This window comes from Hibiscus syriacus, unplaced genomic scaffold, assembly GCF_006381635.1.
Source record: "Hibiscus syriacus cultivar Baekdansim isolate YM2019G1 unplaced genomic scaffold, ASM638163v2 tig00005377_pilon, whole genome shotgun sequence".
Classification (NCBI taxonomy): Eukaryota; Viridiplantae; Streptophyta; class Magnoliopsida; order Malvales; family Malvaceae; genus Hibiscus; species Hibiscus syriacus.
The window spans coordinates 1,489,821-1,497,440 of record NW_024062054.1 but is presented as its reverse complement, the minus strand read 5'-3'; the positions used below and the strand labels follow the sequence as shown (position 1 = coordinate 1,497,440).

At 33.6% G+C, this 7,620-nt stretch overlaps 1 pseudogene; it reads left to right on the top strand.

Annotated features, from left to right (window-relative positions):
• The first annotated feature begins 2,515 nt into the window (after positions 1-2,515).
• LOC120199189 lies at positions 2,516-6,484 on the top strand (annotated as a pseudogene).
• The last annotated feature ends 1,136 nt before the right edge of the window (positions 6,485-7,620 follow it).

The window sequence follows — 7,620 nt, the reverse complement described above, 5'->3', positions numbered from 1 at the left end:
TTCATTATATATGGTATATTAAGTAGAGAAATAAGGAAAAAGGGGAAAAAGGAAAAGTCAACACTCTCTTCTTCTTCCTCTTTCACGTAAGAAGCCCTCAACCCTAACTAAAGGTGAGATTTCAATTTGATAGTTTATCCTTTTATTTTAGGTTGATTATTGAAGATTGGAGTATGATAAAAGCTTAAGGAATGATTAAATGAGATTAAAACTAAGAAATGGTGGAAATAATAGAGACTTTAAAAAATGAGTTTTGAAATGATATGCTAGTATATTGGTGTTTATTGATGATTATTAGTAGTTTTGACTTGTCAAAGTAGTAAATAAGAGATTAGAAGCATTGGTTGAGTTTAAAAACAAGTTAGAAATTTTGATGTGATTCTTAAAATCCAATGATCTTGAGGAGTACTAGATGTTTTAAGTACTAAAATGAAGGAATGTTAGCATGGATAGTTAAAGAAGAGTTTGATAGTATTGTATGGTGTAAATACAAGTAAATTTGACCCCATTTATATAATAATCGGGTTGAAAACTGGAAAATCTGGGTAAGGGTATCGGTACTGATAGAACAGTACTGATATTATAGGCTAAAATATGATGAATTATCTATGTAGTATCGATACTGATTCAATCAGTATCAATACCTACGAGGTAGTATCAATACCATGGTAAGGGTATCGATACCAAGAAACATCGAATCTAAAATCGGTATCGATATCGTAAGGGGATATCGGTACCATAGTAGGGTAGTATCGATACCATGGTAAGGGTATCGATACCAGGAAACATCGAAGTTAAAATTGGTATCGATACTGGGAAGGGGAATTGGTATCGGGTAATAGTATCATACTATTAAGCTTGGAACGACCAATTAGGTTGAAATTGTTATAGAAATTGAGATAATGATATTTTGAATATTCTTAAAGTACAAGGTTAAGGAGTATACTAACATTGGTATGTTATGTGTACTTAATGGATAATTGTGTAGATCGAAACCAAGCTCCTGAATCTAGCAAGAAAATGGATAAAGAGAAAGTTGTCAATTAGTCAGAAGTCTCTGCACTTTGTTAGCGAGGACTATCAAGTGAGTACTTTAATATAAGTAAGTGATATGATGAATATTCAATTTAGTATGCTTTAAACTTACATATGTTTATAATGGTGATTATGATATCTTTATATGTATGGAAAGAATATTATAAATAAGTTTTAGAGTATGCAAAATGCATGAAAGGATGCCATAATTAAAATGCATGAAAGGATGCATTAATGCATGAAAGGATGCCATAATTAAAATGCATGAAAGGATGCATTAAAGCATGAAAGGATGCATTAAGACATGAAAGGATTCATTAAGACATGAAAGGATGCCATAATTAAAATGCATGAAAGGATGCATTAAGGCATGAAAGGATGCCATGATTTTAATGTATAAATGGATGTGTTAATAGTTGAAAAGATACAAATATTGAAGTTAATGAACTAACGATAAGTATGTTGGACATACTAAAATTGGTTATGAGGATAAAATGACCAAGATATGGTTATGATACAATGGACTTCACTAATTCCTATCGATGTTATAACTTAGTTTGAAGTCAAATAACTATGAGATACTTATGTATCCTTTAATGTTCTTTAGTATGTTTTATCTCACTAAGTAATTGCTTAACGTGTGATGTTTCTCACATGTAGGTAAAAGCAAAGATTAACTGAGTAAGGAGTGTTTTTGTAGCTGTGGTGATCATCAACTAAGGTGGACTTATCCATGGCACCGAGACAATCTATTTTATTTTAGAAAAACTCCGTTGGCATGTAATCACAATATTTAAATGTTTTTAATTTTAATTAAGTAGAGCTTATAACAGTTGAAATCAATGTTTTGTCTTATATTAAAATGTTATGTTTTCAAAAAGAAAGAAAAGAGAAAAAAATATTTTCTAGATTTTCAAAAAAAGAACTATTTTAAAAGTAATGTGACATCTATATCTCGTGTACAGAATGGTACACGGGGATGGGTGTTACATTATATGCTAATGTCAAATCTTAGGTCATAATTGTTATGTACAGTCTAACAAAATGCATAAATACAATCTCTAGTTAATAGATTTGGTCTTAACAAATCTCTCAAATTTATCAAATATCTTATCAAAGGTCTCATCAAAGACTTTTTAGCCTTCAACGAGTCCCTATAAAGGTGATCTTAGTAGGTTGATGAGAAAATTACGATTCTAGAGGTGAAATTACCTCTTTGAGGGTATAAGAATATGGCTTTGGTGAAAATTATTATATCATCAAAATAGTGATTTAATGGTTCAATGACAAAAATAGATTAATTCAAAAGTTGAGTGATCGAGTTTAAATTTTTTAAAGTTGAGTGATCGAGTTTAAATTTTTTAAAGTTGAGTGACCAAAACAATAATATGGTCAAAGTTGAGTAGTTAAAAGCATAGTTTACCTAAATAAAAACATATAAAACCAGAAATCTAAATAAGATTTTTATGCTGGAAAATGGAAATGGATCTATGAATCTACCTAAACCTCTATCCTCCGAGTGCTCAAAGTAATCGGAAATTTTGACAAGCGATCGGGAAAAAATATATAAGAGAGTAGAAGAGACGAGAAGAAGAGAAAATGGTGACAGGGGGGCTTGCTCCTGGGCTGTCGCATAAACTGAAGAAGGTATAATAATGCCGGACTGATTCTCCCGAAGTTTTGGCTTCTCTCGACACTCTCTCCACTTTCTACACCGAAAACACTCCTCAGGTGCGTCGCAACCTCAGATCCACCATCGAGAAGCGCTCTCTTGAAATCAATCTCGATTTCCTCCGTGCATCCCAGGCGGCTTAACTCGATTTGGATCGAGTCGAGGACGAGGTCAATTCCCTCGCCGTCTGCTGCTATAAGTATATATTCTCATTGTTACCTTATTTTCTTATCTACCATTTCCATTCTCCTATGTTTACGTGAATTGTTTGTCATATCTTAGACTTATTTTATGTAATTAAACAAAGATCCAATCGAATCTGATAGGATTGGAAAGGCATTGAGCAGTTGCAGTGCTAGCACGGGTGATATTATCGTTACCACCGAGAGATTGAAGCAGGAACACGAAGTTACCACTCAAAAGCAGCAGATTGTCTCCTACTTCCTTCGAGATTATCAGCTTTCTCCTCAGGAGGTTTACTTTCAATCGTAAACCTTTTTTTTTCTTTTTCCTCTTTTTAGCTTCAATTCTTTTTTACTCCCCTTTTCTGAATCCATTATGTTCGTTTCTTACATTTGTAGATTAGTGCATTGAGAGATGAAGAGTTGAATGATAGTTTCTTCAAGGCACTTTCTCACGTTCAAGAAATTCATGCCAATTTCAAAATTCTTCTCAGGACGCATCATCAGGTTAATAATATATTTCCCTTCCTGCCTGTGAACTCTTTAACTGTATGTCTATAAATTGCCAAATCAGCCATTTATATCTTCACATTTAAGACATGTTTTAAGTTTTCTCTCGTCCACTTTCTTAGTTGTCTGTCAATTGCTTCTGTTGTTAGGTTTCTTTGTCATTTCATATGATGATATGTTCCTTATGCTTCAATTTCCATTGTTAATACTTAACACAATCACTAACATGAGAATCCTTCACAGCGTGCTGGTTTTGAGCTGATGGATATGATGGCTATGTACCAAGAAGGAGCTTATGAGCGACTATGCAGGTCAAGCAAATGATGGAACTTTTATTCTAAGATGGAATTAAGTAATGCACTATGGTATCTGTTAAGAGTTTGGAGTGTAGGAGCATGCTGAAAGTAAAATCTCATATTTGACGTTAAGCATATTTAGAATGCTATAAATTTTATTCTAAGGTGGAATTTAGTAATGCGCAATGATATCTGTTCAGAGTTTGTAGTGAAGGAACATGCTAAAAGTAAAACCTTATGTTCAACATGTTAATTACTGTTTTCCACCATTCTGTCTTTAATCTAACACGTTTGTTATTAAAGCGTGCAATATCCTTGCTACATGCATCAGATTAATTGGCCTATGGTGGCTATTGGCTAGGGTGTATGTTGTATTCTCTGCTTGAAAAAGATTTGGAGATACAGGGTGTTTTCCCAAGTGTTGGATTAGTTGGTTGACATGTCTTGTCCCTTTCTTGTAGGTGGGTTCAGGCGGAATGTAGGAAACTAGATGACACAGATAATCCAGAAGTTGGTGACCTTTGAAAAAAGCTGTGCGCTGACTTAAGGAAAGGCCTGTCCTTTTCAAGTATTGTGCTGAACAGGTTATTTCATTGAGCCAAAAAAATTTGTTCACAACTCCACTGCCTTGTGGTTTTTCTGTTGCATGTTATTAAAATTTTCTGTTGTAATCACACGTTGCAAATATGAGGCATAATGCATTATTTAGAAGGTTCATAAGTGCTCTTACACGGGGAGGACCGGGTGGAATGCCAAGACCAATAGAAGTGCATGCTCACGATCCTTTACGTTATGTTGGAGACATGCTAGGATGGTTACATCAGGTTTTTTTAAAAAATATACTTCAATATGGGTTCTGTTTCTCTTATTCAAATAGTTATATTTGTATTAAGAAACATTCAATTTCGCATTTTGTGTTAATTGAGCTTTCATGCTCTCCTTGTAGGCCTTGGCATCAGAACTGAGTTCTTGCTTTACTAGATCCCGATGCATTGATAGAGACTGGATCAGCTGCAAACCCATTTGTATCCAAGAATGTGGAGAATGATTTTGGAACGATTGAAGCTGACTTCACATTTGTTCCGGATAGAATTTTTGAAGGAGTTTGCCGACCTTTTAAAGTGAGAGTTGAGCAAGTTCTACAGTCACAACCTAGTCTTATAATATCTTATAAACTTAGTAACACACTAGAGTTCTACAGCTACACTGTGAGTGACCTCTTTCTCTTCTGTTATTCTGGTCGTATATGGTTTGCTTTTCATTTGTTGATAACAATATCTGTTTGCTTACAGATATCAGATCTACTAGGGAGAGAAACATCTCTTTGCAATCTCTTTGGGCACTGAAAGATGCTGCTCAGAAAACTTTCTTTGAAATTCTGAAAAGTCATGGAGAAAAACTTTTACGATATCCTCCCCTTGTTGCTGTAGATCTTTCACCAGCACCGGCTGTAAGTGAGGGAGTTTCTGTGCTCCTTGAGATAATTGACACATATGACAGCATGATGGTTCCTGCTTCAGGGAAAAAGCCTGCTTTTTTTCCGGTTATGTCTGCTTTAATTGATCCTATTATTCAGGTGTCTCATGTTTAATATTTGTTTATGAATTGTTTCATTGTGATAAATCTTTTCCTCGATGCATGCTGTTGAAGTATAATTTTCACGTGTTCCCCTTTTCCCCAAATGAGTGTAGTATTTGTTGGCGATCATTACGATGCTAAGTATTCCTATTTTCAGACAGTTAAGACATGTTCAGATCATTGTTTGCGGCTGCATTGGAATTCGGAAGTCAGCTTTAGTGCTGTGCTGATTTTCCTTTGTGATTTCTGTACAGTAGATTAACTAACTACCTTTGATGGAATGCAGATGTGTGAGCAAGCAGCGGAGGCACACAAATCAAAGGGATCTGGCCACTCATCAAGAAGAAGTCGAATGAGTTCCGACTCAAGTAATCTTAGTAAATCCGCAGTTGATGCAATTTTGTCGAATGACAACTCCGCTACATTCTCTCAGGTTAATAGAGCATAGATAATTTGGTCTTGTGTTTATTTGATTTCATATACTTTACATGCATGGTTCTGTGCTTGAGGTTCATTTTTCACTCATTATATCATGGATTTATGCAGAATAGTGAAGCTCCTTCCCAGATATTCCTTATCAACTGTTTGTGTGCTATTCAGCAGCCATTTCTTGGACACGAGGTTGCAGCTGAATATTCAAGGAAACTTAGCACCATGATTGATAATCATGTAAATGTTCTTGTGGGAAAAGAAGTTGACACAATGCTTGGAAGATGTGGGTTGTCGATGAAGATGCATCACTTCCGTAATTCGAAGGACACTTCATTCGGGACATCATTAGCCGAGATAGAAGACACAACACCAGCTTCTCTTTCAGAGTGTTTGAAGGCTTTCTTTGGGTTTATTTTTGCAAGTGAGAGTTCCTTGCCTGAGTTCGAACAGATGCAAGTTCCCAAGTTGCGTGCCGATGCATGTATACAGGTAGCTAGGTCATTGGCTGATACTTATGAGCGTATTTACAATGCAATATTGGACCCCAAAAACAAATACCCAGATCCTAAATCACTAGCAAGGCATCCTCCAGATCAGATAAGAACTATTCTGGGAATATGAGGAGGCTCTGAGCATATTTTACTTTGAAAAAATGTATGTTTTGGGAGTAACAGAAACATTTTGTCTGCTTGATGTCCTTTAATATATAAGCTAAAGAGGGTTTATTTTCCAAATACAACAATTATTGTATTAATGACAATGTATCTTCATCGATGATGTCTGCATGTGTTGGTAAGTACAAACACAAGATTTTATGATATAGGGGTGGATTTTGAAAATTTTAGGAGACGAATTTATAATATAAATTCTATGAGGTAAAAACATATTTTCAATAGAAAAATATATAGAAACAATTTAAAATATATAGAAATGTTAAATTTTCAAAGGGGGTAATTTTAAATTTTCAAGTGGGACAATTGCCTCTACTTAGGGGTGAGCAAAACTCGACTTGAAAAATTGAATATTTTTTCAATTTTAAGTTATTCAAGTAAACTTGAATTATCAAATCAATTTTTGAGTTGGAGTCGAGTTGAGATTAAAAAAATTTGAGTTACTCAAAATCGTAAATTTAGGTTAGTGTTTAGATAGTTTTGCTATTTAGTCTCTGATTTTTTTTTCTTTCAAAATTTCCTTCATTTTAAGTTTATTTTTTACCAAATTTAGTTTATATTTTTATACACATTTTATATTTTTCAATTTAGTTCATTAACTTTGAATAATTCTTTATTTCTTCAATTTATCTTTCATTTTAAGTCTATTTTCGACCAAATTAGAACCACATGCTCCCTACCACTATAGAATACCCATGTAATTTTAATTCATGTTTTTAAATTAAAAATGTACTTTTTTTTAATTTAGTACATTAACTTTGCATTTTACTCCATTTGATCTTTCGACTTCAATTGTTTGCAAATTATTTGTTTAATTTCTTGACTTGTTTGTACTCCCAACAATATTTTACCCTTAAAATAGCTCCTTTGAAAAAAAAATTAATATATTTATCATAACCATTTTTTTAACAATTAAGTTTAAAAATAATTATGACTTTGAAAAAATTTGATGATTTTGAATTAATTTGTATTAAATTGAAAGATAGTCGCCATCGACCTTTGGGTTAGGTCGGTCGAATACCTAAAAAAAGTCTTTTAAAACAATTTTAAGAAAAATCATTTTTAAGACAAAATATTGGTCTGCGTTTACCAAAAATCCGATTTAATGGGTCCGAGAGTCGGATTACGCGTGGGGAAGGATTAACACCCCACAGCAGTGTTGTCGTAATTATGGAAATTATAAGTCGAATATAAAGTTAAAATATGATCCCTTACTAAAGTTTAATTAATTTGCTTTGAATTAT